Source organism: Mastomys coucha, unplaced genomic scaffold (assembly GCF_008632895.1).
Source record: "Mastomys coucha isolate ucsf_1 unplaced genomic scaffold, UCSF_Mcou_1 pScaffold1, whole genome shotgun sequence".
Taxonomy (NCBI): domain Eukaryota; kingdom Metazoa; phylum Chordata; class Mammalia; order Rodentia; family Muridae; genus Mastomys; species Mastomys coucha.
This window is the reverse complement of record NW_022196891.1, coordinates 88,903,932-88,915,538: the sequence shown is the minus strand read 5'-3', so window position 1 is coordinate 88,915,538 and position 11,607 is coordinate 88,903,932.

Here is an 11,607-nt window from a genome sequence, read left to right as displayed (position 1 = left end):
GATGGGAAACTTCAAATAGGCAATTGTCTGTAGTCAAAGAACTACATTAGGTGAGAGGAATAGGGCATAAACAAAATAAAAAATAAAATAAAAATAGTAAAATACAAAAACAAAACTATATATATGTATATATATACACATATGTATACATACATATGTGTGTATGTATGTGTATGTATATATATGAGAGGGATATAAACAAATGACATGAGAAAGAAAATGGTTTTCAGAGCTATCCTAAGTCTTTTTTTTTGGTTTTTTGGGTTTTTTTGTTTTTTTTGAGACTGGGTTTCTCTGTGTAGCCCTGGCTGTCCTGGAACTCACTCTGTAGACCAGGCTGGCCTCGAACTCAGAAATCTACCTGCCTCTGCCTCCCAAGTACTGGGATTAAAGGCGAGAGCTGCCGCCGCCACCACCACCCGACAATCCCTAGTCTTGATTACAACAAATTCTCTACCTTCTCTTTGTTGTTTATAGTCGGTGCACTGATCTGTCCACATGTCAATTTATGTCTGTTTTTGTTTTGTTGTCTGAATGGTTGTCGTTCTGTGTTTCATGTTAAAACGAAAAAAAAATGTTGCTGGGCAGTGGTGGTGCATGCCTTTAATCCCAGCACTTGGGAGGCAGAGGCAGGTGGATTTCTGAGTTGGAGGCCAGCCTGGTATACAGATTGAATTCAAGGACAGCCAGGGCTACACAGAGATACCTCAACTCTCCTTGCCTCTGAGGAATTATTTTTTTAAGACAAGACAGCATTATTTCTGATCTATTCAGGCACTGTTCAAAATAAAGATTAAAATCACAATTTGTGAAGATCAATGAGGCCGTCAAATTTATAGAGGTATTACAATCTGGCCACCTACTTCATATAAAGTTATTGTGTATTTAAAAGGTTGTTTTTCCCTCTACATCCTGGTAATTTTTAAAAACTTTGCTTCTAATGAGTTTGTAATCATTAGAAAAATTTTCCTTTGAAAATGGCTAATAGCCTTACATTATGTGTAATTTTTTTGTCTCTGCTTCAGTACAAGAGGCTAGGACTTTTCAGTGTATGGTGATTATTATCTAATCACTCTAACAGGAAATTTTACTATCTTTGCTCTCTTCCCATGACCTTTAAAAACAAGTAGTTTCAGAGGCAATATCTTTTTCAATATTTGGGGTTCAGTTATATCAAGAAAGAAGAGTTGCTTAGTTCAAATTACTTTTGTCTAAGGCCTTACCTTAAGCTCACCACAGGATTTAGGTTTAAGTTGTCAAAGGAAATACAAAGTAACTGGTGTGGGAAAAAAGCTACTGAAGAAAGTAGAAGAAGCTTCTCTAGACAATTGCTGTCAATTGTAATCCAATGTTTGGTTTTTGTTACTCAATGAGCCCACAGCAACTCTTAGGCAAAAGAGAGCATTAATATAGATTCATCTTTTCTCATATCCAAACTAAAGTTTTAACATCATATTATGACATTGTTATAGTGTTAATAAAGAAATAGTTGATAAAATCATGAATGTCTTTTAGAAAAAAAATCTCTTAAAAACCTGATGAGACATCTATTTCTTGCTTCAAACATCAATTAAATTAGTTATTGCAAAATATTTATTGATATTTGGCCTATTACATAGTAAAAATTTTAAGCGAAAATAATATTTCCTATAAATTTATGTATACATCACATAATGATATATACACATCTACAGCCCTTCTATGGGAGAGAATTCTATGTAAGTCACATGTTTAATCTCATGAACTTTCCCCTACTTCAGCACAAATAACTGAACTATGTGCTGTAGTCACTATTTTTAAGGTGCTAAAATCAAGCTTTAATTTGTATATTGATAGCCAATATATATAGATACGTGTGTGTGTGTGTGTGTGTGTGTGTGTGTGTGTGTGTGTGTGTATCAGGGTTTATAATTGCTTATAATAATTTGGCATTTTTAGAGAACAATTCCAATTTAAAAATTAAAAATAAAATATACACATGTGATTATTGATACCTTTCAGGCTTTCCAGTCCAGTTGCAATTAGCTCAACATGAAAAGCAACAACAAATGTAATTGGTTATTGCCAATTATATTATATTTCTAAGCTTGATACTCTTAATCAGATTAAAACAGATTATGGAACTGACTTTTACGATCAAGCATTTAAGATGTTTTGTCAACAATTTAATGTTATCCATATTACTGAGATTCCTTATGATTCTCAGAGACAAAGAATTGTTAAACATGCGCTTCGCACTCTGAAAATTTGGTTTTTAATAATAGAAGAGGGGGAATCATACCCTCAAAGTTACCAAAAACATATCTCGCTTTTTACTTGTTTTAAATGTTTTGCAAACTGATGCTAAAGGTCAGTCTGCCAAGAATTGCCACTGGCAGCCGGGCAGTGGTGGCGCACGCCTTTAATCCCAGCACTTGGGAGGCAGAGGCAGGTGGATTTCTGAGTTCAAGGCCAGCCTGGTCTACAGAGTGAGTTCCAGGACAGCCAAAGCTACACAGAGAAACCCTGTCTCGAAAAAACAAAACAAAACAAAACAAAACGAAACAAAACAAACAAAAAAAAGAATTGCCACTGGCATCCACTCTCTTCCATTTCTTTCTTATTCCATGGTGAAATGGTGGGACCCACTAAAACATGGAATGATCCAGATCCTGTTTTAATATGGGGAAGAGGCTCCTTTGTGTTTTCTCACAAAAAGAAGATGAGCACGATGGCTGCCTGAAAGATTGGTTCATCAAGTAGATGCAGATCCAGAGTCCTTTTAGTAAACATGTTTCCATCTAAAATAATGGCTAAAAAATGTTTAGCCAGCAAAATAGCCTCCAGTAATTTCCTGAGAGTTAACAGTTCCTTTGTGATTCTCAGAGCCACTTCCACATACTCCTGCAGGCCAGACCTTGAGTCTGGGTGTTGCTGGTTTGCAATTGAATTGAGTGCCTGGGACATCCTCACAGAAAATGTTAATCTTTTTGCTTTTAAACTTTTTTTTCCCCGAGACAGGGTTTCTCTGTGTAGCCCTGGCTGTCTGGAACTCACTCTGTAGACCAGGCTGGCCTCGAACTCAGAAATCCACTTGCCTCTGCCTCCCAAGTGCTGGGATTAAAGGCATGCGCAGCCACTGCCCGGCGCTTTTAAACTTTTGACCTTGTTTCTCAAGCAGGTCAGTTACCAACATGCAGGTTCGACTTCAGAAAAGCTCAGATGTGGCAGTTATTCATCTTGATGAAGAAAAGCATTAAGTGCATATTGTGGCTTTGGTCTGTATGGGCAAAAGGTGTGCTATAAGGGCCTGCAGTCAAAGACGAACGACTGGATCTATGGCTCTCATCAACCTAAGACAGTCATGTGCCAAGAGGCCGTGTTTATTAATAATAAACACTAAGCGGCCCTGTTTGTGCAAATAAACACAAACAAGCTGCAGGTGATTTCTGGGACAGGTAAGAGAGAGACAAGTAGATCCAGTCCTAAGACAGATGGGGCTGCCAGCCACCATAATTCGCAGGCAAGACTATGGTGCATAAGTATATCTTATGCCCCAGTCCAGCTAATTTTTAATAAATAAAAAGGGAGGAACTGTGACCTCCCCATCCTCAGGCCAGCTGAACCAGACCTTGCCCTTGCCACAGCCAGCCAGCCCATCTAGGATGGAGTCCCCCTTAGGTGAGGTCTATTGTTCAGCCAAGTCTGCAACTTCCCTATAGGACTCATGCCCTGCTGAGGTGCTTCACCTGCCTTCAGGACAGAACATTAAGATATTGATGAGGCCACAAGAGCCTGGCTTACTGAGGGATGGGTTCCCTGCCTATATATTCTCAGACTCTGAAATACACATTGGACCTTGATCAGAACCTTTTGAATTGGTCTGGTTATTTCTCTTGCAGTCTGATTCCCCTATTTTCCCCAGGCCCCTGCCTCTCTTTCAGGAACCTGGTTCACGTAGCTGCTGGCCACTACACTCATGTGCTAAAGATAGTTAAGGAAATTATTGCTTACTTAGTATTGTCATTGTTACTTGTGATCATTTTAACATCCTTTGTAAGACAGTCCACTTCTTTAGCAAATAAACCTTCAAAGTTGCTATGTGTTCTTTTATACACCATAAAAGTAATGTGTGGCTTTAGAAGTAGGAGGTTAGAGTTATAAGCAAAGCAAACAAGGGTAAAAATGATACTATAAAATCAAAAGGCAATCCAGGCATGGTGGCCCACACCTTTAGGTCCAGCACTTGAGAGACAGAGGCAGTCAGATCTCTGAATATGAGGCTAGCCTGTCCCTTGGCGTGCTTTGTTTTTCTTTGGTTATATTTAACTTAAAGACTCTAATAAGCCTTCACGAACTCTCAGTACTTTTATTTTGTTTTGACCAATAAATTATAAGCAGACTAACAATAAAGTACAAGGAGGGAGGGAAAAAGGGCAGGTCTGGGGTGTAAATATGGTAAAAATATGGAGTACTTAATAAAGTTGTCCTTATGGAACCCAGCAAAGCACAGTGAACATATACTGAAAAAATTTAAAGTGTGTGTGGTTTCTTTGTAAAATAATACTTAGTATAAAGCCAGGTGGTGACACATGCCTATAATCCCAAAATTCAGGAGGCAGAGGCAGGTTATCTCTGAGCTCAAGGCCAGTGTGGTTTGTAGAGCTAGTTCTGGGTCAATCAGGGCTACACAGAGAAACCCTGTCTCAAAAAATCAAGATGATGATGATGATAATAATAATAATAATAATAATAATAATAATAATAAGAAGAAGAAGAAGAAGAAGAAGAAGAAGAAGAAGAAGAAGAAGAGGAAGAAGAGGAGGAGGAGGAAGAGGAGGAGGAGGAAGAAGAAGAAGAAGAAGAAGAAGAAGAAGAAGAAGAAGAAGAAGAAGAAGAAGAAGAAGAAGAAGAAGTTAGTATTTTTATTGTAGGAGAGCTCAATTACACCCTGTAGCATTTAGTGTTTTATCCTGAATTCATTGATTTCATTATAAAATACTAAAGCAATGTCAATGAAGTACAGAAAGGCTTGGACTTAACTAGGATAAGTTCAGGTAAGTGGGAGTCAAACACATAAAAAACAGGAGGGAGACTGTGCAGCCCTTGCTCTCTGCCTGCCTTGTTAGTTTTAGTTTTCTTCAACAGGTTCTCACTATGCAGACTGATCTCCTATGTAAGACTTCCTATACACAATCCTCCTGCCCCTCCCTCCCTAATTGTGGAATTGCAGGTGTGTGCCACTATACCCAGCTTCTCCACTTTTTAAAGGTAGCACTAAATCCTGTTTCCCCTCCTGGGGATAACTGATTTGGTAAAAACAAATAAACAAATGGGTAACAAAGTGCATGCTGCCCCAATGTCTAGAAGCTCCGAGGCGGAAGCCATCTTGGAGCTGGTTGACATGGTAATTGCTTTGATCATGAGGTCAGGTCTGTCACCAGCCTCTGACCACAGCTTCCTTCATCCCCTACTCTCACTCACTCACGTCTTGCTTACTTTCCTTCCATTCTTTCCTCCGCACTTCTCTCACCTCTCTGGCCACTCCAGTCACTCTTCATTGTTCCCTCTTGCTCCTTCCTTTGTACCTTGTCAGCAGAGTTATCATACCAACGTGAAGCTCTTGGGCCAGCCCGAGAAAGCTTCACAGTGTGATGCAGATGTCTTACACAGTATAACATGACCCCAGACTCAACCAGCACGCTGAAGCACTTGGGAATTCTTTTATCTTGAGCACTCTGGCCAACTTTTCATTTCATGCATCTTCTTGACACCCCCAACTTATGATGATTTGGCTTAGAAATTTACAGTGTTGCAGAAGTTGCTTGGGTTAAAAAAGCGTATCAGGATTCACATGGCAGGAATACTGAAGAAGATAAATGAAAAGGTGTCTAGATGGATTTGAAGATAGCCATGCTGACCAGATAAGAGTAAGGGCAGGGCTCTAGGAAAAAATCAGAAACCAGGTTGAGCAGGCTCTGGCCAGCTCCCAAGCTGCCACCTAAGAAATGGCTGCAAAGTATGGCTGCCCTTTCCCCTAGTAAGCCTCCTAACTTCATGAGCAATTACACATTTGTACATGTTCTTGTCTAATTGTCACAGACTGAATTGTGTGTAAGAACATTTTCTTCTTTCTTTCTTTTTCTTCCTCTTCCTCCTTTTCTGTGTTAGAGACAGGCTTTCTTTGTGTAATCCTGACTGGATAGCATTGAACCTAGAGATCTACCTGCTTCTGCCTATTGAGTGCTGGTATTAAAGACACGCACTACTGCCCAGCTAGTTAGAACATTTCCTAAGAATGCCAGTGCCTACTCCAGGAGACCACTGTAGACTGCCCAAAGGTAGACCACAGGAAGAGAAGTGGTAGAACAAGACCTAAAGGAGTAGGTGCTGGAGGAAGACCAAGCCGTTGCCCCTGACTTGTCCTGCCCTCTACCTGGGTAGTTTACACCTTCATTATTTTCTCACTCTACTCTTATCCACTGTGAATTATTCTCTGTCTGGAGCACAAGAAATTTCAGCCTCCACTGGAATGCTGGAGGAAGTGTTTCATCCACAACAAAGGGATGTGTGGTGGGTAGAAACTGCTTCCTGTTCTGAGTCTGTTGTTTTCCAGATACGTGATATGCAGTGCGATGCTCTCTATGCTGGGCAGTCAGGGCACACCTAGTCAACCACAGACTAGGTGGCGAATATTGTATTATGCTATTGTATAGGTTAAGTGTAGTGTCTTAGTCAGGGTTTCTATTCCTGCAGAAACATCATGACCAAGAAGCAAGTTGGGGAGGAAAGGGTTTATTCAGCTTACACTTCCACATTGCTGTTTATCAATGGTAAACTTAGGTCAGGACTGGAACTCAAGCAGGTCAGGATACAAGAGCTTATGCAGAGGCCATGGAGGGATGTTCCTTACTGGCTTGCTTCCCCTGGCTTGCTCAGTTTGCTTTCTTATAGAACCGAGGACTACCAGCCCAGGGATGGCACCACCCACAATGGGTCCCCACCTCTTGATCACCAATAGAGAAAATGCCTTACAGCCAGATTTCATGGAGGCATTTTCTCAACTGAAGCTCCTTTCTCTGTGATAACTCCAGCTTGTGTCAAGTTGACACACAAGACCAGCCAGTACATGTAGTATGTGTATTTTCTACTCAAATGATAGTTTTAATGTATGGGTTGATCAGCATCTGTTCTTTTAAGCCCAGTCTTCCTGCTCCCAGATGGACTCTTTCTGTATCCATCTTTATATGCTTCTCATCAACTAGACAAGTTATAATTCATGTTTCTTAAGGCAAATAAAATAGTTTGTGTTGTTATATAAAACTCAGTAAATAGCATATGATCTAATTCTAGCACTGTGGGGATGGAGTGAGGCAGGAGGCTTACTGTAAGTTCAAGGCTAGCCTGAGCTACATAGGGAATTCTAGGCTAGCAAGTGATACAAGCATGGCCCTGTCTCAATGAAGAAGGGGAGGAGAAAAAAATACATACACTATCAAATTTCTAAGTTATAAAGTATAGCTATTGCTCAGTTCAGAGAAAAGGAGGAAAAGGACCAGTCCTGAAAGACTTTGTGTGTGTGTGTGTGTGTGTGTGTGTGTGTGTGTGTGTGTGTGTACGTACATGTCCTGCAGCTATACCAATAAATATAGGTCATGATATAATTAAATATATTGAAATTATATAGAACCATATGTACATAGAAGTATGTACAGTGTATATTTCAGTCTTTTTGAGATGTGATTCACATAGCATATCATTCCTTCATTTAAAGTATATAAAGCATGCTTTTTAGTACATTTGCAGAGTTATACAACTATCACCACAAAAGTATTTTTATCAACCCAACAAGGTTAGTAATCTTTTACTATCTTTCCTCGAACTCTCTAATTGTAGGAATGCTACTATTTTCTGTCTCTAAAGATTTATCTATTCTAGACAGGTCAAATGAATTGAGTCATAGAATTTACAGCCTTTTGAGTTTCACTTCTTTCACTTTGTATTAGTTCAAGGTTTACCTGCATTATAAACAGCACTGGAATATCACCTGTTTGTATTGCTATAAATTCCATTGTCTGGGTATACACATGTGTCAGTCAGTTCATTAACTGATAGATGTTTGGGTTGTTTCTACTTTGTGGGTGTTATGAAAACATCGCTGTGGACATTAATGAACAAGTTCTTTGTGGGCCTGTCTTCAATATTTTTAAATGTATACCTAGGCATGAAAGTGTGACAGACTGTAACTCTGTTCAGCCTTTTGAAAGTATTTTCTATGACAGCATGCTACACTCTAACAGTCCCCAGCGAAGTGGCTTAGGTTCTCCACACTTTTATGTTCCTTCTCTTTGATCACAGCCATCTGGGATAGTTACTTTTCATTGTCAGTTTGATTGGATTAAAACAAGCCTAAGGGATTGGTGCAGCCCGCCTCATCAGGTTGGCATCTCTGGAGACAAGTTACATCACAAGGACACTAAGCTAATCAATGACTTAATCCCTTGATAGTTTCAGAATATGGTGGCACTTTGGAGAGGTGGTTAGAGTGGGATGTAGGGCTTAGTTGCAGGAAGTAGGTGTCTTGGGGATGTGTCTTTAGGCTGTATCTCACTAGGGACCCTTCTTGGGTCCCCCCGTTTGCTGTGAGCTAAGTTGTTCCACCATGCTTCTCTGCCATGATGGTGGGAATCTCTGAAACCATGAAGGGAAAGAAATTTTTATTCCTTTTAAGGTGTTTACTTTAGATATTTTGTCACAGCAATGCAAAAGTAACTGACACACCTGTGTTACGGGGGCTGTGAAATGGTAGATCTTGTTTTGATTTGCATTTCTCTTGAGGTTCATGATGAGTATCTTTTCATGTATTTCCTTTGGAGAAGTAATTATCAAACTTTTTTCTGTCTTGAAGTCCTATTTATAGTTGAATTAGAATATTTTACATATTCTAAAAGCAACCCCTTTATCAGCTACATATTGCAAAGATTTTCCCATCTTCCATTTTTGATGGTATATCACAAAACCTTTTTTTATATCCTACTTATCTATTTTTTTTCTGTTGCTGCTTATGCTTTTGTTGCCACATCTAAGAAATCATTACCCACTCCAAAACTGCAGAGATTTATTGTTAGGTGTGAAATCAAAACAGGAGCTACATTGTCATACATCATTAGCAAGTCTCCACACCTTACAAGAGTGTCTGTTTCCTAAGCCTAATGTATCCTGCAAACCATTTGTCCTTCAGCCTCTGCTGAACTTGTAACCGCATGATGTATACCCATCCCTTTGCCTTGCTAAACTCCTAAACACCTGTGGTGACGCCTCTTCCACATGATGTATTATTGCTGGTATCTACCCCACAGGCAGCCTTGAGCCCTGAGTTCCCCACTCTTCTGTCTAATTGCTAAGTGCCAATTATTTCGACAGCTGTTTTCTATTAACCCTAACCCTTCCCCATAAAAAAGATCTCAAAAGTCAGTGAGGGGCTGCTCTCTGAAACCCTGACTTAGGGGAGGCTAATCATCTGGCCAGTTCCTTTGCACTTCTAAATACAGCTTGCTTTAATCAGACAGTCATGGAAATGGTGTTTCACAGGTTTAACATAGGTCCCAAAGAAACTCAGGACAAATAGATGTTGGCTACCAAACTCTCTCAGTATTGCAAGAACCTGTTCTGGAGTCTTGGCTTCTCTCAGCTCTTCTCCCTCTCACCCCCTACCCTAAACTTCTCCAGTCCCTGAGCTTCCCTTGCTACAACTGTATCAGTTTGTATATAGTTATCCAGCTGCCCAGAATCATTTATTAACCAAATACTCTTTTCCTTTCCTTTTTTTTTTTTTCTTTTTTTTTTTGGTTTTTCGAGACAGGGTTTCTCTGTAGCCCTGGCTGTCCTGGAACTCACTCTGTAGACCCGGTTGGCCTCGAACTCAGAAATCTGCCTGCCTCTCTCTCCCAAGTGCTGGGATTAAAGGCGTGTACCACCATGCCCGGCTTTTCCTTTCCTTTTAAAAAACTTTTTTGTTTGTTTATTTTCAAGTCATGGTCGCACTGTGTAGCTCTGGCTGTCCTAGAACTCACTAAGTAAACTAGGCTGACCAGGAACTCAATGAGATCTGCCTGTCTCTGTCCCCCAAGTGCAGGAATTACAGGAGTGTGTCACTCACGATATTTGGCTAACAAATATTCTTCTTTCATTGCATGGTCAAAACCAACTGCTCAGCACTGTGAGGGGCGCTGAATTCCATCCCCTCCACTACTCTGTCCCTCCTGTGCCAGCCAGTTCTGTGCTGCTTGGTCACTGTTACTTGACAGGATGCTTAAAATTAGACATATGAGTCTTCCAATTTTATTTTTTTTTCTGGATTGTTTTAGCTGTTCTTGGTTCATTGAATTTCCATATGGATTTTACAGTCAGATTGTCCAGTTTTTGGAAAAAGCTGTCTGTGAATGCCCTGGGCACATTGCCATCTTCTAATTTCAGTAGTGTTCTATGTTTTCAGAGTAAAGTTTCCATATGTCTTTTATTCAGTTTATTTCTAAGTATTTCATTTGTATGCTATTGTTAATATATTTGTTTCCCTGTTTTATTTATAATTGCTTTTAAAAATATTAATCTTGTATGTTCCAATTCTGCTGAACTTAGCTATAAGTTCTAAAAATTTCTCTCAAGCTATTCATGATATCAAATCATGTTACATGTACCCTGAAGGTTCATCCTGAGTGAGGTAACCCAATCACAAAAGAATACACATGGTATGTACCCACTGATAAGTGGATTTTAGCACAGAAGCTCGGAATACCCAAGATACAATTCACAAACCATATGAAACTCAAGAAGAAGGAAGACCAAAGTGTGGATACTTTGATCCTTCTTAGAAGCAGGAACAAAATACCCATGGAAGGAGTCACAGAGACAAAGTGTGGAGCAGAGACTGAAGGAATGACCATCCAGAGACTGCCCCACCTGGAGATCCATCCCATATACAGTCACCAAACTCAGACACTACTGTGGATGCCAACAAGTGCATGCTGACAGAAGCCTGTTATAGCTGTCTCCTGAAAGGCTCTGCCAGTGCCTGACAAATACAGAGGTGGAGGCTTGCAGCCAACCATTGGACTGAGCACAGGGTCCCCCAATGAAGTAGCTAGAGAAAGGACCCAAGGAGCTGAAGGGGTTTGCAGCCCCATAGGAGGAACAATATGAACTAACTAGTACCCCCAGAGCTCCCAGGGACTAAACCACCAACCAAAGAGTACAAATGGTGGGACTCATGGCTCTAGCTGCATAAGTAGCAGAGGATGGCCTAGTCAGTCATCAGTGAGAGTAGAGGCCCTTGGTCCTGTGAAGGCTCTGTGCCCCAGTGTAGGGGAATGCCAGGGCCAGGAAGCAGGAGAGGGTGAATGGGTGAGCAGGGGGAGGGAGGATAGGATAAGGGGTTTTCTGAGGGGAAACCAGGAAAGGGAATAACATTTGAAATGTAAATAAAGAAAATATCTAATAAAAAGCTCCCCTCAAGAAAAAGAACGATGACAGATGCACTGGTGTGTGTGGGTGCAGTGCTGAGCTGCTGGGGGGGTGCAGTGCAGAGCTGCTGGGGGCACAGTGTAGAGCTGCTGGGGGATACAGTGCAGA